This window comes from Canis lupus, chromosome 8 (assembly GCF_011100685.1).
Source record: "Canis lupus familiaris isolate Mischka breed German Shepherd chromosome 8, alternate assembly UU_Cfam_GSD_1.0, whole genome shotgun sequence".
NCBI classification, from domain to species: Eukaryota; Metazoa; Chordata; class Mammalia; order Carnivora; family Canidae; genus Canis; species Canis lupus.
In genome coordinates, this window is record NC_049229.1 from 3,206,348 (window position 1) to 3,228,871 (window position 22,524).

General features: G+C 40.5%; 1 long non-coding RNA gene across 3 annotated transcripts; it reads right to left on the bottom strand.

Moving 5' to 3' along the window:
- Positions 1-12,924: 12,924 nt before the first annotated feature.
- LOC111096961 lies at positions 12,925-19,069 on the bottom strand. Of its 3 annotated transcripts, none has more exons than XR_005363042.1 (3): positions 18,970-19,069; positions 17,642-17,858; positions 12,925-13,054 (listed from the first exon to the last, which is right to left on the bottom strand). It is a non-coding gene; the product is annotated as an uncharacterized LOC111096961 (long non-coding RNA). The 3 variants fall into 3 exon arrangements; XR_005363040.1 differs by lacking the exon at positions 12,925-13,054 and adding an exon at positions 16,661-16,717; XR_005363041.1 differs by lacking the exon at positions 12,925-13,054 and adding an exon at positions 16,675-16,717 and having other exon boundaries at positions 17,633-17,858.
- Positions 19,070-22,524: the final 3,455 nt, after the last annotated feature.

Below are 22,524 nucleotides of genomic sequence, written 5' to 3' on the forward strand. Positions count from 1 at the left end.
AAAAAGAAAAAAAGTGAAAAGCAAGCAAACAAAAGCCCTTCTTACAGGAGTAAGTGCCTAAAATGAAAGAGAAATAAGTAACCTATAAGCTAAAGAAAAGGAAGGGAAAGCACCCCAGGTTATGGGAACAGCTTTGGCAAAGGCCAGAGGCTGAAATAAGCTTGAAATGCTCTGGGAACAGTGAGGACATGAGAAGGACAAAGTAGGCTCTTCATTAGATCCGCCAACCAGTTTAAATCTCTTTCAAAAGGAATGGTGAAATTTTGATAAGATATTGTGTGTGGGTTAGGAGTCTTTTAACTGTGGTAGCTTATAATTAAACCTTTGTCTCTAGGCATTGTTAGATCACTCCTGAGAAAAGCCAGTTACCCCATGCTGATGTATAACCTCTTTGTTTTATGCAAAATAGCCAACTTCAGTCTAAAAAAGAGCTTCATGCCTCTATTCAAGTGGAAATGAATACCTCCCCCTGGTTGGATAATAAAAACCCAGGGCTTCAATGGTCACAGAGCCTTTCCTGGACACACACAGTCAGCGCATCATGTACTTTCTCTTTCCCTCTACAGCATGGAGAAAGGAAGCAAAAGCCCTGCATGCAGGGAAGCCTAAGAATAAGCCAAAGCCTTGCTGGCGCAATCCAAGAAGTCAACACAGGCAGATGCTACCACCAGCCCAAAGGCAGAGAATGAGGGGATGCATGAGAGATACAGTGCTGAGGAGGGGAAGGAGAGGGAGACTTTCCAACAAGAGTCAGACTGAAGGGAAAGGTAAATTATCAGGAAATGCTTTGTCTACAAACTAAAATTCAGAGAGAATAGATAAAGAAAAACTTGAGAATGAGTAGAAAAGTCCCAAATATGTATTTTTCTCTTTAAAAAAAAATAAAATAAAATCGGGGTGTCTGGGGGGCTCAGTCAGTTAAGCGTCTGCCTTCTTGCTCAGGCAAGGTCCTGGGATAGAGCCCCACGTGCTCCTGGCTCAGCAGGGAGCCTGCTTTTCCCTCTCCCCTCTGCTCCTGCTTCTGTCTCTGTCTCTCTCTCAAATAAATAAATATAAATAAAATCTGTAAGAAGAAAAAAATCAAATCAAGATAAAATCTTTGACACTAATGATGGGTTAGTTGGCCAAAGTTGTTAATTTTGGTCTTCCTAATAAAAAGGGTGAAAGGAAATAAGAGGAATTATGAGTAATAGCCAGAGACAAAGAGGACTGAGAGTCGATAGTCTCTATTTCTAAACAGGGGCACTTCCTAACAGTGGAGTGTGTTACACTAATCATTAGAATGAGTACCTGAAACAGATTATGAAACCTGGAGCTTCCATAGTAAAAGAGATCTTCTCACTTAATGACCCATTACAGTAGGAAAAGTGAAGTGTATGTATATGATAGACGTGTGAAGAGTCTACAGACATGGGAACATTCATGCAATCCTAGCAGAAATGCAAAATGACACAAGAACTTTGGAAAACAGTTTGATAGTGCCTTATGAAGTTAAGCATACATTTACCATACAACCCAGAAATTCCACTTTCAGATATCTACCCAAAGGAAATGAAAACATACACCTATTCAAAGACTTATATTCAAATGTTCATAACAGCTTTATTCAAAATAGCCCCAACCTGGAAACAACCCAAATGTCCATCAGCTGGTGAATAGATAAACAAATTGTGGAATATCCCTACTATGGAATGCTGCTCAGCAATAAAAAGGAATAAACTGATGATGCACACAACACATGGATTGATGTTGAAATGTTGGGGTTTGGAGCAAACAGTCAAGAAAGAATTCTTGAGGGGGATCCCTGGTGGCTCAGCGGTTTAGCACCTGCCTTTGGCCCAGGGTGTGATCCTGGAGACCCGGGATCAAATCCCACATCAGGCTCCTGCTTCTCCCTCTGCCTGTGTCTCTGCCTCTCTGTGTCTCTCATGAATAAATAAATATAATCTTAAAAAAAGAAGTGACTGAGTCTAACCAAGCTGTAGGGTAAAAACTACTTAAAAAAAAAAAAAGAATTCTTGAGACATCTTCAGTACAAAAAGGTGATTTTATTAAAGCATGGAGACAGGACCTGTGGCAGAAAGAGCTGCACTGGGGTCTTAAGGAGTGACCCATTATATACTTTCAAGTTGGGAGGGGTTAAGGATAGGGTAAGTCTTTAAGAAATTTTGGAAGCAAGGTTTCCAGGACCTTGAGGGGGCTAGCTATTAGAATAAGTCATTTATTACTGTCTAGTAGAGTCTTAGTCAAGAGACTCTTCAGATGTATAGCAGTGGACCATATGCTTGGAGGATAATTGCTAACATATATCTTGAGGGGTAGAGATAAAGGAAATTTCTAAAAGAATTTCTTTAGAAAAGGGCAGGGGGGTGGCCTGGGTGGCTCAATCAGTTAAGTGTCCAATTCTTGGTTTCAGCTCAGGTTGTGATCTCAGGGTCCTTGGATCGAGCCCCACATTGGACTCCATATGGAATCTGCTTGAGATTTCTCTCTCTCCCTCACCCTCTCCCTCTGTCCCTCACCCTGGTCAAGCTCTCTCTCTCTCTCTCTTTTTTTTTTTTTAAAGATTTTATTTATTTATGATAGTCACAGAGAGAGAGAGAGAGAGAGAGAGGCAGAGACACAGGCAGAGGGAGAAGCAAGCTCCATGCACCGGGAGCCTGACGTGGGATTCGATCCCGCGTCTCCAGGATCTCGCCCTGGGCCAAAGGCAGGCGCCAAACCGCTGCGCCACCCAGGGATCCCTCTCTCTCTCTCTCTTATACACACCCATAAATAAATAAAATTTCTAAAAATAAAATAAAAGAAACAAAGGGAAGACCACTAGTGTGGTTTAGAGAATAGACTCACAGTGTCAGCTGTGGTCTGCCGATGTAGCAGAGAAGCCATTGTCACTGTCCCAGATGCTAGTGTTCCAACTACTCAGGGAAACCTCAAAGCATAAGCACCAGCATGGTTTCCCCCACTCCACCAAAGTTCTAGGGGCGCCCTTTACTCTACAAAAGTAAAATGGTGTTCTCATCGTTTGCATTTGAGATAGGGACAAGTGTTCTTTCAGTTCATGGTACCTGGACAATTGGCTCTAGGCCTCTGCTACAGATGATGCCACATTCCCACTGAGGCCAAGATTCTAGGATGAGCTGATGAGGTTTCTGGTCCAGTCCAGCCATGGGGCCCTAAAATCATGAAATTCACAGGACTGTCCTCAATGGGCTTGTCTCAGGATGAGAAAGTCACTGTCAGGCACCAGGATCAGGCCCCAAGTTGTCAGTCCGACTGATGCCAATCCAACAAAGTAGTGGTGGGAAATGGAGTTCTATCCTGTTCTACCCTGCTAAAAAAAAATCTCTCAAATAATTTTTGATCCAAGAAAAAAGAGAATAAATTCAATTTTTCACATAAAAATGGTTTAGAATTCATATCCTGCTACCCAAGTACAATCTTTGATATATTCTGCTCCTCAGACACACAGACACCCACACACCCACACACAAGTTATCTCTCCCCAACATTTTCACTTACACTCACACATACATTCATTTTCAATAACAGCAGTTAAATAATGCTTGCTATGTGCTAGGTATTGCTTTGAAAACTTTACATAAATTAATAACATTGGGAGTGAGGTATGGTATTATCCCCATTTTACAAATGAGAAAACTGAAGCTCAGAATAACTTAACTTACCTCAAGTTTCTTAGTGAGTGACAAGGTGGAGTTTAAACCCAGATACTGTGGCTCTGAATACCAGGTTCTGCCCTACTTGCTCACACTTCTATTCCCAGGCTCCCTCTCAACTCTGTGCCCACAACCAACACCCACCCAACCTCTCCTAAGAGCAGGCAGGTAAAGGGAGCTCTTTGCCAGGTGCAGCCTCACTTGTTCTTGAAGAGAAGACTCAAAGACTCAAGGCTAGTAGGACCTTATTGGAGCTCATTCAGCCCACTAGTTTTGAACTTTTTCTGGATTTCTTCCATGAAAAGTGATGAACATTTTGACTATTTCCCCAGAAAATTGCTTTACAAGTTCACGGACACCTGGCAGCTTATCAATGAGTCTGGACTTAGGTCCCTTGATCTATTCTAGTCCCTTCATTTTACAGTGCCTGGTTCAATAATAAACATTCAATACATTCTTATGATTGTAGTTGTTAAGAGGAAAAACAGAAAACATAAGGAAGCCTGAGACTAAAAAATTTGAAATGGTGGACCCAAGGCCACATAGATAGATAGAGGAACATAGATAGTGAGGAACTGAGTTGAAACTAAACCCAAGACTAGGCCAGTGCTCTTTCTAACCCATCACCTTGAAACATACAGCCTTTTAGAATTTCTTTTCAGCCTTTTTAGAATTTTTGAAAGATTTTATTTATTTATTCATGAGAGACATAGAGAGAGAGGCAGAGACACAGGCAGAGGGAGAAGCAGGCTCCTTGCAGGAAGCCTAATGTGGGACTTGATCCCAGGACCCCGGGATCACGACCTGAGCCAAAGGCAGGCGCTAAACCACTGAGCCACCCAGGCGTCCCGCTTTTTTAGAATTTTACCTTCATCCCATAAAGACCAAAGAAGTGCCTACCAGTTGAACAGAGACATATGAAACAAGGAGTCAGACAGCCTGGGTGGCTCAGCGGTTTGGCGCCACCTTCAGCCCAGGGTGTGATCCTGGAGACCCAGGATGGAGTCCCACAGCGGGCTCCCTGCATGGAGCCTGCTTCTCCCTTTGCCTCTGTCTCTGCCTCTGTCTCTCTGTGTCTCTCATGAATAAATAAATAAAATCTTTAAAAAGAAAAGAAAAGAAAAGGAAAGAAAGAAAGAAAGAAAGAAAGAAAGAAAGAAAGAAAGAAAGAGAAGAGAGAAAAGAGAAGAAAAGAAAAAAGAAAGAAAAGAAAAGAAAGAAAGAAAAGAAAAGAAAAGAAAAGAAAGAAGAAAAGAAAAGAAAAGAAAAGAAAAGAAAAGAAAAAAGAAAAGAAACAAGGGGTCAGTCAGGTAGTTGAGAAGCTCCCACGTTTCAGCTCTCTCTAGGCCCTTCCTTTTCTTCTACTGCCTACCCTTCATATGCTCCCCCTCCTACCCACCTACCTTCTCACTCATACCCCTTTTACATTCCCCAGAAATTACTAAAAACACAAAAGGAAAGTAGCTGCTGCTAAAAAAATCCAGATGACACTAATAGCATGAAAGTGGCCTCACTAAGCCTACATCAAAATATACCATGATTCTCTTACATGCACACAGTCAAACAAGCCATTTTCTTCTTCCCTTGCCTTTGAAGCAATTGTTATATTGGGGAAGTATTGGGGTAGGAAACAGCACAAGGATCTTTTCTTTGAGACTTCCAAGAAATATAACATACCTTATCGCAGTGTCTCACTTATAAAATGTATTTCCCTCTGTTAGTTGAACACTCTGGACTCACTGAGAGTCCTTTACCTCTGGGTCTCAGGCTCAGGCCATCAACTCTTCAAAGATCAGAGGTCCTTCTAGTCCTTTCTTCTTCTAAATTATTCAATACCCAGGATGTTGTATTCCTAGATCCTCTTGTCTAATTCTTTGATCATTTTTATGACCTATCTTATGGACTATTTTCGACTGTTCTGTTTTAGTTACATAGCCTCAGACTGAACCCAATGCATGAAGAAAGCTCTGACCAGAGCTAAGTAAACAGAATTACTCTCTAACTCCTACCAGTCCCATCTACTGATGGAATCCATGATCCTGTAGGAATTTTTAACAATATAGTACAGGTGACCTGACACCTATTTTATCTGGGGGAGGAAATATGGCCCTCTAGTGATTGTATCCCTGGGAGAAAAGAAACAAAATACATGAGATTGATGAGCTGTCCTGGGAGTGTTCAGGCTCTCCCAAAAATAATGTGTATTTCAACATCTAAAAATGGCACACACAAAAATTAGAATACCCTATGTTGTAGAAGATTCAGAGAAATATATGCTCTCCAATAGCTAGTATGATCCCTTGGGAGCATAGTGTGGGAATGTGGGGAAAAAAAGCCTTAAAATATGCAGATTTACTGATTCAGTAATTCTACTTTTAGGCAGTTATCCTGAGAATGTAATTGAAGGTATGTGCACAGACCTAACTACAAAGACATTCATCTCAGCCTTGTCTATAAAAGTAAAAAACTAGAGTCAACTAAATGCTAGCAATAAATGATCGGTTAAATAAATTTTGGTATAAAATAGGCAGACAATGGGATTTTTTTTAAAGATTTTATTTATTTATTCGTGAGAGACACACAGAGAGAGGCAGAGACACAGGCAGAGGGAGAAGCAGGCTCCATGCAGGGAGCCTGATGCGGGATTCAATCCCAGGACTCCAGGATCACACCCCAGGCTGAAGGTAGGCGCTAAAACGCTGAGCCACCCATGCTTCCCGACAACAGGATATTACGCAGCCATTAATACTCATACGTGGAAGAACACTTAATGACATGAAAATATGTTTATTTTGCCCTAAGTAAAAAAGCAAACTAAAATATACAATATGATTCCTTTTTTATTGAGAAATAAAAAAATATGAATAGAAAACTCTGAGAGGCTAGTGTAAAGATGTCAGCAATGATACCCTTAAGAGTGCTTTTTATTCTTTTCCTTTGTGTATCTATAGGTTGTAATTGTCCACAATAAACACATTGCTTTTCCGAGCAAATAAACTTATTTTTATTATTCATAGCATATATTTTTCTCAAAGGGTTGCCATGAGGATAAAACAAGATAATGCACCTGAAAAATGTTTTTAGTGTTGTCAAGTACTATGTAAATATTAAATCTCCTCTACCAAAGCATAGGGTATCCTTTCCCATCATTCACACATAGTATCTGTTTGTGCTGTCTTCAGTGGGTTCTCCTATAGGTCATTTTCACTCTGCTTGACTACCAACTTGTTCTTCATACCTACACATTGCAACAGACTCATCTCCCCACCCATCCCATATTTGACCTCCTTCTTTATTTTATTTATTTATTTTTTTATTTATTTATGATAGTCACAGAGAGAGAGAGAGAGAGAGAGAGGCAGAGACACAGACAGAGGGAGAAGCAGGCTCCATGCACTGGGAGCCTGATGTGGGATTCGATCCCGGGTCTCCAGGATCGCGCCCTGGGCCAAAGGCAGGCACCAAACCGCTGCGCCACCCAGGGATCCCGACCTCCTTCTTTAAAAAAAAAAAAAATATTTATTCATTTGAGAGAGAGTGTGGCAGGGGGAGAGAGAGAGAGAAAAACTCAAGCAGACTCTGCACTGATCACAGAGCCTGATGCAGGGCTCAATCTCATAACCCTGAGAGCAATACCTGAGATGACGACCTGAGTGGAAGCCATCAGGTCCATCGCTTAACTGATTGTGCTACCCAGGTGCCCGGACCTCCTTCTTTATAAAATGCTGATATAGTCAGCAAACCATGGTGCTTGTCTCTACCACACATAACAGATTGTTAGAAACCCAATGATATTATTCCATTAAAGGGGTGAGTTTCCATTCATCCCTCTCAATCATTACTCTGTTTAGTCACTCTTTATAAGTTTTGTCCCTCTTCACTATGATCACCATCCCATACTATTTATAGATCTGTCTAAGCCTGTAACCAATCCTTTTCTTTCATTCATTCCTTCATCTATTCCTAAAAAACAATACTGATTGATTGATAGGCAACAGTCATTGACTAGTTGCTGGGCTATAAAGATGAACAAAATACAAAAGAGGTGTAAGGAAGGACAAATAGGGTGACAAAAGGAAACAAGTAAGTAAAGACTCCAGGTAAAAATGAACGTAGCATTGCAGAAGATCTAGTTTTATTAGAGTAAACATTGAGTGGGAGCACTGCTCCCAAGCAGTCAGGAGTCTACTGGAAGCTACTGCTCACGCAGACCTCCACGGCCCTGGCCACTGCAAAGGCTCATGGCCAGGAAGCTCACATAACCACTTTCCTACACTGCCAGAAGAGAAAGGGAAACAGTGCCTTCTGCTTCTCTTCTGCTTTCCAAATGTCCCTCTTTGGCAGCACAGAAACTACAGCAAGAACCCTGAAAGCCAAGGAGTCTGAAAAATATCATCCCCAGGTTTCCAGGCTTTGTGATACAAAGGAGAGCCCACAGTGGGTGGGAAGGGATACTGATTGCCCAGAGCATGTTTTCCCCTGGCCTTTATTATAATTTTGGTCTTTCCTTCAGCATACTATGGGATGCTAGATTCTGCATGAATTTCATTCAACCTCATTATTACAGTGGCTTTGTTTCTCTGACCAGGTTGTAATTTTCTGAGATGAAATTCAACTTGTGTGATTCCTTTCTTTGAATCCTCTCAATGCCCAGCAGGCATATTGCTCTACACCTAGAAGGTACCCAATAGATATTTCCAAATAAATGCAGTGTTGAAACTAGAATTCTGGCCTTCTAACTCACATTTCAGAGCTCCACCCGTCATCACTCAGACTTTCTTCATTGACAGGAGGAATTTTTTTAGTGGGAGTTAAATATATGATTTTGAAATTGCTCAGTTCAGTTTTTCATGGCAGGGGAACCCCACTGCAGTAAAAAGAACTGAAGAGACCACATTGAATGAGAAGTTCTCAGCAGACACTGGGTCAAATGACTGGAACACTGGTATCTATGAAGAACTGTTTCAAATTCCCAGTGAAGTCATGATGGAAACATGAGTAGGACTGAAGAGAATCCCAGCTGGATCCACCCAGCTATTTTTCCAGAATGGACCAGCTCAATCTCATCTATTTCAAACTAAAGGAAATGCGAAAGAAGGTGCTCTCTATACATTTTTATTAGTGAATAATAATCAGCTCGTAATGTCTATAAGAAAACAATGACAAGAAGAATGATTAGATTTGATATGGAGGGGGTGTTTTTGTTGTTGTTTGTTTTTACTAAGGATGAATCTGCAGTTTAAAATGGTACTAACAACCACAACTGCAAACATATTTATTGGGTCCTCTTGTGTGCCAAGCACCACTCTAAAAGTTTTACGTTACCTTTCCTAAACTTCATAGCAGCCCCATACAACACTTGTACAGATAAGAGAACTGAAGCACAAAAAAGGTAACTGTTGGGCAGCCCAGGTGTCAGGCTCCCTGCATGGAGCCTGCTTCTCCCTCTGCCTGTGTCTCTGCCTCTGTGTGTGTGTGTGTGTGTGTGTGTGTGTCTCATGAATAAATAAAATCTTTTTTTTTTTAGAGGTAACGGTCATTCCTGAAGACACGCATCCAGTAAGTAGTGTCATCAGGATACAAACCTAGGCAGTCTGAGCCCATCCACCCTCTTAGCCACACGGCAATCATTACCCACAGTTAGAAATTCAAATAAGTTTGAATCTCTCTCTCTCTGTGCCTCTCATGAATACATAAGTAAAATCTTAAAAAAAAAAAAGATTTTACTTATAATTCACCCCAGAAAATTCAGGATTGGATTTATTTGGTAACTTTTTATTTTCTTGTAATTTCCAATTTAGAGCAAAGTAGCGATAATCATACAAAACACTCCTGTATACTCTTTCCCCAGATTCACGAAGGCTGACATTTGCCCCATTTGCTTTATCATTCTCTCTGTATGTGTATCTGTGCACTTTTGTTCTGGACTGTTTGAAATTAAGTCGCAAATATCTTACCTATTTGCCCCTAAATACATCATGTGCATTCCCTATGAACAAGGACATTCTCTTACATAATCACAGTACAATTATCAAAATCAGGAAATTTAACATCAAAATACCACTATCTCGGGGATCCCTGGGTGGCGCAGTGGTTTGGCGCCTGCCTTTGGCCCAGGGCCCGATCCTGGAGACCCTGGATCGAATCCCACATCGGGCTCCCAGTGCATGGAGCCTGCTTCTCCCTCTGCCTGTGTCTCTGCTGCTCTCTCTCTCTCTGTGTGACTATCATAAATAAATAAAGAAAAAAAATATTTAAAAAAAAATACCACTATCTCATCTATAGTCCACAGTACAATCTCCTCCATTGCTCCCACAACACCCTTTCATTTTTTTTAAATATAGTCTCCAATTCTAAAATTACATGTTACATTTAGTCATCATGTCTTTTTAGTCTCCTTTAATCTGGAGCAGTTCATCAGTTTTTCATGACCTTGACTATTCTGAAGACCACAGGCCAGTTATTTATAGTGATCCTTCAGTTTGTCTGATGTCTCCTCATGATAAGATTGAGCTTAAGCAGTTTTGGCAGGAGCACTGGAAAAATGATGTTATGTCCTTGTCAATGCATCACATTAGGTACCTGATTCTACTTAGTCCCATTATTGGTAACATTAACATTGATTATTTGATTAAGGCAGTGACCACCAGATTATACCACTGTAAAGTCACTATTTTTCCCTTTGTAGTCACTAGCCAACCTTAGGGGAGATAATTTGAGACTATGTAAGTATCATGTTTCTCAGCCAACCTCCCACTAATTTTAGCTTCTATTGATGATTCTTGCCTGAAGCACTTATTAATATGGTCATTGCCAAATGGTGATTTTCTAATTCCACCATTCCTTCCAAATGTGTCATATTTATTAGTTTGCATTCTGCTAGAAAGAGATTTTCCCTTCTCTACTTTCTACATATTTATTTGTTCATCTGTGTACATCAGTATGGATTCACAGATTCTTATTTCATTTAGTGGATTATGATGTTCCTATCACTATTAATTTTGAGGTTCCAGTTGTCTCCAATTCGGCTAGTAGGTGATCCAAGATGAATTTTTTTAAGATTTTATTTATTTATGAGAGACACAGAGAGAGGTAGAGACACAGGCAGAGGGAGAAGCAGGATCCTCACAGGGAGCCCAATGTGGGACTCGATCCCTGGACCCGGGATCATGCCCTGAGCCCAAGGCAGATGCTCAACCGCTGAGCCACCCAGGCATCCCTTCCAAGATGAAATCTTGCCCTGACTTACTTATTGCTAGCTAAGTCATCTCATACCCTGAAATCCCCTTATGCTGAAGCAAAAATAGATTGTGCATTTGAACTGCACAATGTACCCAAGTACAACAGATGTTTAAGGAAAAGGCAATACAACATGAGAGGAGAGAGAAGAAAATACAGAAAGTCTATGAACCTTAAGTAGAGCAGTCTCTCCAGTTTATATCTTTAAGTTTCAGCTATCAGTGGTTAAAGTAAAATGATAGCAACAAGGATGAGTTTTAAGGCTCTACTAAAATCTTGTGTTTAAGGCTCTACTAAAATCTGCCGTGTTTGAAATCAGGAATGAATAAGAGTTAAAGTAACAGAGAAATAACTTCAGGCTTCTTTTTCCTTTGCCAGGGAGGCTTCTTTTTCCATCAACTCATAATGTTCAGTTCTCTCTCCATTTGGCCTAAGGCTCTGTGGTAAGTATCAACTAACAGCAACAGCAAGTAAAACTTTGCCTCATAACTTAGCACGATACAAAAAGAAATGGTTTTGGAAGGCCAGGTTATTATTATTATTTTTGTTGTTGTTATTCTTATCCAGGCTCAGTACGACAATGTTTTTCAAGTGCGCACCCTCCTTATTTATGGAGAGACAATTCTCGGGCAACAATGAACTCTTTCTTCTGCATCTTACAAGCATAGAAGAAGCATTCTACTTTTCAAAATCTAGATCACATTAAATAACTCCTACCTTTAACAAGAGAAACGCCTGTCAAAGCAGGACATTTTTCTCCCATAGAGTGCTGGGAATTACACTTAGGGTTGACAACACCTGCAGAACTTTAACAATTTCACAAGTAAAATCAACTCACATCATTAGAAAATAAGAAGTAAAAGAGTTGAGAGCTTAACCACAGTCTAAACAGTGGAATGAAGAGAGCTGAGAGATTAGAAAAGGAAAGGCTAGGGGCAACCTGGGTGGCTCAGCGGTTTAGCACCACCTTTGACCCAGCGAGTGATCCTGGAGTCCTGGGATCAAGTCCCACTTTGGGCTCCCTGTGTGGAGCCTGCTTCTCTCTGTGTGTCTCTCATGAATAAATAAAATATTTTTTAAAAAGAAAAAAAAAAGGAAAGGCTGAAACTTAGAGAAATAAAGAGAATTGTAAAGGTAAGATCAGCCAGTTTAGCCGGCTAGCTAGCACTGTACAAGGAAGAGATTATCAAGAGAGCATTAGTCTCTTCTAAGATTGCTTACTTTAAACAGCCTCAGACACAAACATCTAGACTCAAGCCTGTCTGAGCAGCAATCAGCTTTTGGTGACCCCCACTATTTCTTCATGCACTCTTCAAACCACAGTAGATATGTTGGAAATTAAGCTTAGTATATTTAGTCATCCAAACTGTTTTTGAAAAGGTTAGAACAAAAAGATGAAAAGAAAATCATATGTTGTACCGTGAAAGCCAAGAGAGAATTTTAGAAAGATGGGTTATCAAATGGTGTCAAATACCATAAAGAAGTCTAAGAGAATGAGGGCTGGAAAGAATCCACTGTCCCTAGTGATTAGGAAGATAAGATGGCCTTTCAGTGGAATGACAGGGACAGGGGCTGCGGGAACGGCAGGAGGGGAGAGAGCAGAACTAGGAGTGACTGAGCATAGGGGAAATGGAGCCCCGTCCTTGAACATTCAAAAATAGAAGGATGAGGAAAATAGACTAAGGGTTGCCTCAAGGTCAGGTGAAGGTTTTTAGGATTTTAGTGTTATTTTTTGGTTTTTAGTTTTGTTTTTTCAGCATAGAGAAGAATGATTATGTCTGCAGGCAGAGGAGAGAGAAGGAAATTAAAGGTGCTTACGGTAGACAAAATGGAGATAATTAAGGGAGAAAAATTTTGATTCTAGTCACCCACAAGGGAGAAAAGGGAAAATTAGAGAATTGAGAGCACAAGGATAGTTTTTTTTTTTTTAATTTTTTTATTTATTTATGATAGTCACAGAGAGAGAGAGAGAGAGGCAGAGACACAGGCAGAGGGAGAAGCAGGCTCTATGCACTGGGAGCCCGACATGGGGTTCGATCCAGGGTCTCCAGGATCGTGCCCTGGGCCAAAGGCAGGCACCAAACCGCTGCGCCACCCAGGGATCCCACAAGGATAGTTTAAACTGAAGTTTAGTTCATCTGAAATAAGGAAAGAGAAACAGACACAAGTTTATTTTAGAAAGGATTAAAAGGCTCATCTCACATCTTTTATTTATTTTGTCAGGAAAGTACGAGATAAGAGCCCCTTTCAAAGGAGAAGAAGGTACAGATACTAAGGGGCACTCAGAGGGGACCGAGGAGAGAAAAGTTTTGGAACAACTGTGAACCCAAAGCTAACACAGAACAGCTAAAAGGTAGGCACTCACTGGATGTTTGAATAAATTGATAAGACATGAAAAAAGTATCAAGTCATAGGAAAAGCCACAGTTCGTGAGAATAATAAAAATTTCACATAATTTTTATAACCTTCTGCAGAACCAGGGGCACCAGGGTGGCTCAGTAATTGAGAGTCTGCCTTTGGCTCAGGTCCCCCATCAGGCTCTCCACAGGAGCCTGCTTCTCCTTCTGCCTATGTCTCTGCCTCTCTCTGTGTCTCAATGAATAATTAAGTAAAATCTTAAAAAACAAAAACAAAACAAAACAAAAAACTTTCTGCAGAACCAAAAGACAGATGGAAAAAAAATAAAAATTTAAAAAACAAAAGACAGATGGAAGGATAAGTCACTATCTCCAGTGTGACCTGAGGGCTTTCCCAAAGATCTTGGAGGGAAAGTAAGAAGAGTTCCAAGAGTACCAAGGCTTCATTTGTAAGTGCAGCCCCAGTACTGGGATAGACTTGGAAACACAGGCTGAGCAAGAAGTCAACAGTACCTTCCCCACTAAAAATATATTGGTATGAGGGTAGCCCCAGTGTCTCAGCGCTTTAGCGTTGCCTTGAGTCCAGGGTGGGATCCTGGAGACCCGGGATCGAGTCCCACGTCGGACTCCCTGTGTGGAGCCTGCTTCTCCCTCTGCCTGTGTCTCTGCCTCTCCCTCTCTCTGTATCTCTCATGAATAAATAAATAAGATATTATATATATATATATATATATATATATATATAGGTATGAGCTTCATTTATTAATGCTTTAGCATTACATCACCATCGTATCTTCAAGTTTGTAATTTTTTTGGAAATTGTGTTGCTTTTTGTGAGTATACATGAGACCACTGTCAACCATCTGTTCTTGGCTCCCCACACCACTCAGAGAATTCAAGAGGTCTCACAGTTTCCGTCATCACCTCAGTGCTGACAGTGACAAAACATTTTCAGCTCCCATCTCTGCTTAAGAAACTCCAAAGCCATATTGCCATCCTAGAATAAGATACCTCTACTGGCAGCACCCCGTCGCTGCAAATTCACTATATCCAAAACCAAAGCTGACACCTTTCCAAAACTTCTATAAAAGTCAGGATCCAGTCAAGAGCCAGAAACCACAGCAGTTACTTGGAGAGGAATATAAAGAACTGTTAAGTAGATCTCAAGTTGTTAACTATGTAACCCGAAGGGTAAAAAGAGAGCTCTAAAGTCTCACAGAAGTAGCAACTGCAGAAGCAGCTGCCACTCCACCCTGAAGGAACAAAGGGAAGAAGCCAAGGTCATTAGAACTTGGAAGCCTAGAGAAGTCCCCCTCAGAACTGAAGCTCACATATCTGAGGAGGGAGCATCAGACAACTGGTGCCAGTGTCTCAGCAGGAAGGTAAGATTGGTTCTGCAAGCGTTAGAGGAAAACAGAAAGTTGGATTCCACTTCCGCCAGAACATCTGCTGGGATGAAGCAGCACTGCTGGGACGCTGTTCACCACAAATGCAATTGAGAGCAAGCCCGCGTGGAACATACTAGGAGCAAGTCATTTCCCCCTCTTCTGGCCTTCCAGTCTACCCCCAGTGCCCTTTATCGGCAGAGTTGAACAGGGAGCCAGCTGCTGAAGCGGAATGCAGTTTGTAGATTGCCCGCCCCAGCATCGTAAAGCAGTCAGGGTTGGGGCTAGGAGATAATTACTTGAAAAGTGCCACATTTTCTGAGCTATATTAGCTAGGATCCAGCCAGGAAACAGAAACCACTGGAAGGACGTCAGAGAAATCGTACCACAAGGAATTGATTGGTACATGGGCAATAGAAGGGCTACGAAGTCAGACTGGGACCAACAGCAAAGCAATCCAGAAATTGACAACAGCAGCCAGCTGCCACCCTGCCATAGGCTGGAAGGACAATGAGAGCTGGTGGTGTTACTAGAGCCCAGAATCCAAGGGCATCCAGAGGGCACTAGAATCATGCCAAGGTCTCCATGGAGAGAACCAGGATTACGGAGAGAAAGGCTATCTGGCCAAGGAGATACAGCTGCTAGACATAATGCAGGAAGCAGAGAAGGGAGGAGGAAATACACCAGATTCTGTCCTTTCTTTCTACACTCTTCCAACCAATGACTTCCATTGCAGACCTGTCCAGAAGCCAGAGGGCAAAGAAATGCAGTGCCATGTGCTACAAGACAAAGAGATTAAGAACAGAGAAGGATCCGAAAGCAATCAGGCAAATGACCAGCACCCTAATTTAACCAGTCATGTCAGTAGTACCACCGTTTTCTTGGCTTTTCTGCGCAGTATCCCGAGTATTCAAGAAACACATCCAATCAGTGTTTGACCCAACCTGATCTATGGTGTTTTTCCCTTGTGATGTCTCCAGTATCTGTCTCTTTCCATCACATTGGCCTAAATTAATTCAGGCCTTCCTCACTGCAGATATGATTATTGCAATAATCTCCTCCTAACTGGTCTTAGTACTGCTTTCTTTCTCTTTCCAGTACTATTTCTTATTCCACAGTTCAGCAAACATTGGCCAATGGTCTATATCTATTTTGTATGTTTTTGCATGTAGTTTTATTGGAACATTGCCGTGTTCATTTGTTTACTGCTTTCACACAGTAATGACAAAATTCAGTACTTATGACAGAGACCATATGGCCCACAAAGACTAGCATATTTACTGTCCAGCCCTTTATAGATTAAGTTTACTGACCCTTGGAATGGAATAATCTGCTCCATTCTGTTACTAGTCTTCCTAAACTACTCTTCCTTGTGTCATTTTCTTGCTTTCAAACTATTCTTCATGTCTGTGCAATAAAACCCAAAACACATAACTTATCAAGATTCAACATTTTCCCAAAATTGGTGCCATATTAAATTAATGTGTTTTTTAAAAGATTTTATTTATTCATGAGAGACAGGAGAGAGCAGCAGAGACACAGGCAGAGGGAGAAGCAGGCTCCTCACAGGGAGCCTGATGCGGGACTGGATCCCCGGACCCCGGGATCACCACCTGAGCCAAAGCAGACGCTCAACCTCTGAGCCACTCAAGTGTCCCTGAAATAAATGCTTAAATCAATGATTTAGGGCACCTGGGTGGTTCAATCGGTTGAGTGTCTACCTTCAGTTCAGGTCATGGTCCCAGGGTCCTGGGATTAAGCCCCACATCCGGCTCCCTGCTCTCTCTGTGTCAAATAAATAAACAAACAAAATCTTTAAAAAAAATCAATGATTTAGTGGGATAGTAAACACAATGTAGCACGATACCCAGCACATAATAATTTAAGTTCCATTCTTTTATTTAATCTATTTTTCTGGGGATCCCTGGGTGGCTCAGCGGTTTGGCACCTGCCTTTGGCCCAGGGCATGATCCTGGCGTCCCGGGATCGAGTCCCGCGTCGGGCTCCCGGCATGGAGCCTGCTTCTCCCTCCTCCTGTGTCTCTGCCTCTCTCCTCTGTCTATCATAAATAAATAAATAAATCTTTTAAAAAATAATAATCTATTTTTCTGCAGTTACCTACATCTGCTCTACTCATATTCACCCCATTTTTTCTTTTTTTAAAGAATTTTTAAGGTTTATTTATTTATTTTAGTAATCTCTTTACCCAACATGGGGCTCAAAATCACAACCTTAAGATCAAGAGTCACATGCTGTTCCACCTGAGCCAGCCAGGTGCCCCTCATTTTTTGTTTCTGATCTCACCAATAATATAATAATTATTTTTAAAATAATGCTATAAAAAATAAATAAATAAAAATAAAATAATGCTATAACCTGAATTGTGTCCCCCCCAAAATTTGTATGTTGAAATTCTAATCCTCCAGTATTTCACCCCGTAATTATATTTGAATATAAGATCTTTAAAGAGGTCATTAACTTAAAAATGGGGGTTGGGGGTGGGTGTTTGGGTAGTTTAGTCAGTTAGGCATCTGCTTTCAGCTCAATTCATGATCCCAGGATCCTGGGATCCAGCCCCATATCCAGCTCCTTGCTCATCAGAGAGCTTGCTTCTCCCTCTCCCTATGCCCTTTCCCTCTGCTCATGCAGGCTCACGCTCTATCTCTCTTGAAAACAAATAAATCTTTTAAAAAGAAAAAAAAAGAGATTTACAGATTTAAACTCAATTGAGGGATCCCTGGGTGGCGCAGCGGTTTGGCGCCTGCCTTTGGCCCAGGGCGCGATCCTGGAGACCCGGGATCGAATCCCACATCAGGCTCCCGGTGCATGGAGCCTGCTTCTCCCTCTGCCTGTGTCTCTGCCTCTCTCTCTCTCTCTCTCTGTGTGACGGTCATAAATAAATTTTAAAAAATTAAAAAAATAATAATAAAATAAACTCAATTGAAGACCAGTCTTCATAGTGTCTTCTCCATACCATACTCACTGCTGTGTCCGAGGCTGCTCCCCTTCCTAGAAGCACCAACCAAAATCTCATCCATTTTCCTCTTCCACGAAATTCCCTGGACTGTTGTTAATTTTTCCCCCACAATCTGTATTCTGTTACTGAACACTTCACTGTATACTCGTTGTTAAAGTACTTTAATCATGTTATACATCTGTATTTTCTCCATATCTAGACGACAAATCTAGAGCGTTTAGTGCTGGAAAATGAATAAAAGAAAAATTATGGAAGACCAATATTTAGGTAAAAATACATATCTTTTTTAAAGGAAGACCAAATAGGACTACTGATATCATACTCCACCAAAAATGGTTTTTCATTCATTACAGAGTGGTTTTTATTGCCTAGAACAGTACCAGGTACATAACAGGCACTCAACAAACACTTTGTTGAATAAATTAATGGCATTTTACACGGTACTATAAATTCTTGTAATGGCAGGAATTATTTAGTTATAGCTAGTGCCAATTTTTAAGTTAATGTATTCCTATAGATGACTCTTTTAAAAGATTTCCTGATTAAGCATAAACAGCATTCTGCGTAGGGAAAAATCACCCACATATAATTAAAGGTGACAGATAATTACATATAGATGTTTGATGTAGAGACATGATATAATAAACAGTGAAGTGCAGACTTGAAGTCTCTCTGAACAGTGGATTTTTATAAGACAATATTGCTTCGCTGTATTGTCCATTCTGCCTGGAATGTCACATCATTTTCTTTCTCTTTCTCTGTTTCTATTAACTAAGGCTAAGATTAAAAATGGTTTCCTCCATGAAGCCATCCCTGGTGTTCTCTTAGTTAGAAATAATGTCTCTCCTCAGAACTGCCAGAGCACTTTATGTATATCTCTCAAAGGCACCAAATATCTCAAAGATACCAAAGAATGAATACCCATGCTAGGTGAAAAAGTAAAATAATTATCTAGAGAATTAATTTTTTAAAGATTTTATTTATTTATTTATTCATGAAAGAGAGAGAGACAGAGGCAAAGGGAGAAGTAGGCTCCCTGCGGGGAACCTGAGGAGTCCACCTCAGGACAATGGGATCATGACCTGAGCCAAAGGCAAAGGCAAAGGCTCATGACCTGAGCCAAAGGTTGATGCTCAACTGCTGAGCCACCCAGACATCCCCCCACAGAATTAATTTTTTTTTACTTGAAATTTATGGAGAACTGAAGCAAATACACTATTTTGACAGAGCAATGACTTCTATAAACTTTTTTCACTTATAAGTCACATGTACTGATGTATAACACATAAAATTTAAGTGGATTGCTTATTGAGTTTTTAATAAGTGTTATTCACCTGGATAACCACCAACACAATAGAGATGTACAATATTTCTATCATCACAAAACATTCCCTCTGGCCTCTCTGCTGTCAGTTCTACCCTCCCCCACCCACCCACACAGTTCCAGGCAATCACCAATCTGCTGTCACATTAGATTCGTGTCACAGTTCTAGAACTTCAGATAATGCAACTGAATTATGTATCTGGCTTCTTTTGGTTAGTATAGTGTTTCTGAGGTTCCCCCATGTTGTTTCGTGTTTCACTAGTCCACTGCTTTTTATTGATGAGTAGCATTCCATTGTATGAATATACTGAAATTCATCCATTCACACACAAATGACTATTTGAGTTGTTTCCAGTTTGGTGCTATTATGAATAAAACTGCTATAAATACTCCTGTATAAGTCCTTTTGTGAATATATATTTTCATTTCTCTTGAAAAAATAGCTAGATATGGAATTGCTTGGTCATTTAGTAAGTGTACATTTAATATTATAGGAATCTGCCAAGTGATTGTATCATTTTGCATTCCTTAGCAGTAATTTATGAAAGTTCTACTTGGTTCATAGACCCAACCAATACCTGGAATTGTCCATCAATTAACTTCAGCAATTCTGGTAGTACGTGGTAGTATATCATTGTGGTTTTATTTTGCATTTCCTTAATAACTAATGATTATGAGTCTCTTTTTATGTGACTTTGGCTATTCTCTCTCTCTCTTTTTTTTTTTAAGTAGGCTCCATGCCCAGTGTGGAGCTCAACTGAGGGCTTGAACTCACAACCTTGAGATCAAGAGTTGAATGCTCACTCGACTGAGCCACCCAGGCACCCTGATTTTTGGCTGTTCTTTTTGGTATTTTCTTTTGTGAAATGTCTGTTCAAAACATTTGCCCATTTTCATTGGATTGTTTTTTAAATTATTTTTTGTTTGTTTTTTTATTTTTTTAATTATTAAGTTATAAAGTGAGTTGTTTACATATCTTAGATATAAATCTTTCATTGGACATATGTATTGTGATTATTTTTCCAGTCTATGCTTGCCTTTTAATTTTTCGAATAATGCCTTTCAAAGAGTAAGCATAGTAATTTTTTTTTCATAGTAAATTTTGATGAAGTCTTATTTATCAAATTTTTCTTTTATGACTAGTGTTTTTGTGTCCTGTCTAGGAAATCTCTGCCTACTCCAAGGTTCTCTTTTCTGCTTCTTCTAGGAAAATTATAGTTTTAATTTTTAAGCCTTGGACTATGACCCATTCGAAGTTAATTTTTATATATAGTACAAGCTAAGAATTGAGGATCAAATATTTTCTACAGGGATATGCTGTTATTCCACCACCATTTGTTTAAAAGAATTTCCTTTTCTCTTTGAATTCCCTTAGCAATTTTATTGAAGTAAGTTGATCATGTATGTGTGTATTTTTTTCTGGACACTATTTTGTGTTTTTTTGTTTTGTTTTTGTTTTGTTTTGTTTTTTAAGATTTTATTTATTTATTTATTCATGAGAGACACGAGAGAGAGGCAGAGACACAGGCAGAGGGAGAAGCAGGCTCCATGCAGGGAGCCCGACATGGGACTCGATCCTGGGTCTGCAGGATCACACCCTGGGCTGAAGGCGGCGCTAAACCGCTGAGCCACCCGGACTGCCCGTCTGGACACTATTTTGTTGCTTTGATCTAAAAGTCTATTTTTATGCCAGTATCACACTGTCTTGATTATTGTTTACAGTAAGTAATGAAATCTAGTACTATAAATCCTCCAACTTTGTTCTTCTATTTCAAAAGTTTTTTTGTCGGGCAGCCCGGGTGGCTCAGCGGTTTAGCGCCACCTTCAGCCCCGGGCGTGATCTTGGAGACCTGGGATCGAGTCCCATGTCAGGCTCCTTGTATGGAGCCTGCTTCTGCCTGTGTCTCTGCCTCTCTTCCTCTCTCTCTGTGCCTCTCATGAATAAATAAATAAGATCTTTAAAAAAAGATTTTTGTCTATTCTAGGTCTTTTATGTTTTTAAAAAAATTTTTTTAAATTAATTTATGATAGTCACAGAGAGAGAGAGAGGCAGAGACACAGGAGGAGGGAGAAGCAGGCTCCATGCACCGGGAGCCCGATGTGGGATTCGATCCCGGGTCTCCAGGATCGCGCCCTGGGCCAAAGGCAGGCGCCAAACCGCTGCGCCACCCAGGGATCCCCCCTCTTTTATGTTTTTTATATAAAAGTATTAATTGGGATCCCACCCAGGGATCCCCCCTCTTTTATGTTTTTTATATAAAAGTATTAATTGGGATCCCACCCAGGGATCCCCCCTCTTTTATGTTTTTTATATAAAAGTATTAATTGGGATCCCACCCAGGGATCCCCCCTCTTTTATGTTTTTTATATAAAAGTATTAATTGGGATCCCTGGGTGGCGCAGCGGTTTGGCGCCTGCCTTTGGCCCAGGGCGCGATCCTGGAGACCTGGGATCGAATCCCACATCGGGCTCCCGGTGCATGCAGCCTGCTTCTCCCTCTGCCTGTCTCTCTTTCTCTCCCTCTCTCTGTGACTATCATAAATAAATTTAAAAAAATTTTTTTAAGTATTAATTGTTGGAGCACCCGGGGTGGCTCAGTGGTTGACTGTCTGCCTTTGGCTCAAATCGTGATCCCAGGGTCCTTGGATGGAGTCCTGCATTAGATTCCCTGCAAGGAGCCTACTTCTCCCTCTGCCTATGTCTTCATCTCTCTGTGTGTCTCTCAAGAATAAATACTTCAAAAAAAAAAAAGAATAAATACTTCAAAAAAAATAAATGTATTGTCAATTTCTACAAAAATGTTAGACTTTTTACTGACATTGCTGTAAATTACTTTGAGAAGAATCAACCTTCAACAGTATTGGGTCTTACAGTCCATCAATATGGTATATTTCTCCACTTCATTAGACCTTTTAAATTTTCTCAGTGATGTTTTGTAGCTGTCGCTGTATGTCACACACATATTTTGGTTTCATTTGTTTGTTTATACTCATAGTTTGTTAAATGTATTCATAAATGTTTCTTGGTTTTGATGCTTTTATAAATGGTGCTTTTTTATTTTCCAATTGTTCATTGTTAGTGTATAGAAATGCAATTGATTTTTGCATATAGACTTTGTATCCAGCAACCTTGCTTAATTTACGTTAGTTCCAGTAGAATTTTAAGATTTTATTTACTTATTTGAGAGAGAGATAGAAGAGAGAGAGATAGAGAGGGCCCCTCTAGGGGTAGGGGCAGAGGGGGAAGGAAGAGGGAGAGAATCTCAGGCAGACTCTGAGCTGAGCACATAGTCTGACTCTGGGCTTGATCTCAAGACCCTGAGATGATGACCTGAACCAAAACCCAAGAGTTGGATGCTTAACTGACTGAGCCACCCAAACGTCTCTAGAATTATTCTAATAAAATGCACAGATCTTCTTAAAGATTTTATTTATTTATTTGACAGAGAGAGAGCACAAGCAGGAGGAGCTGCAGGCAGAGGAAAAGGAAGAAGCAGGGTCCCCACTGAGCAGGGAGCCCAAGGTAGGGCTCAATCCCAGGACCTGGGATCATGATCTGAGCTGAA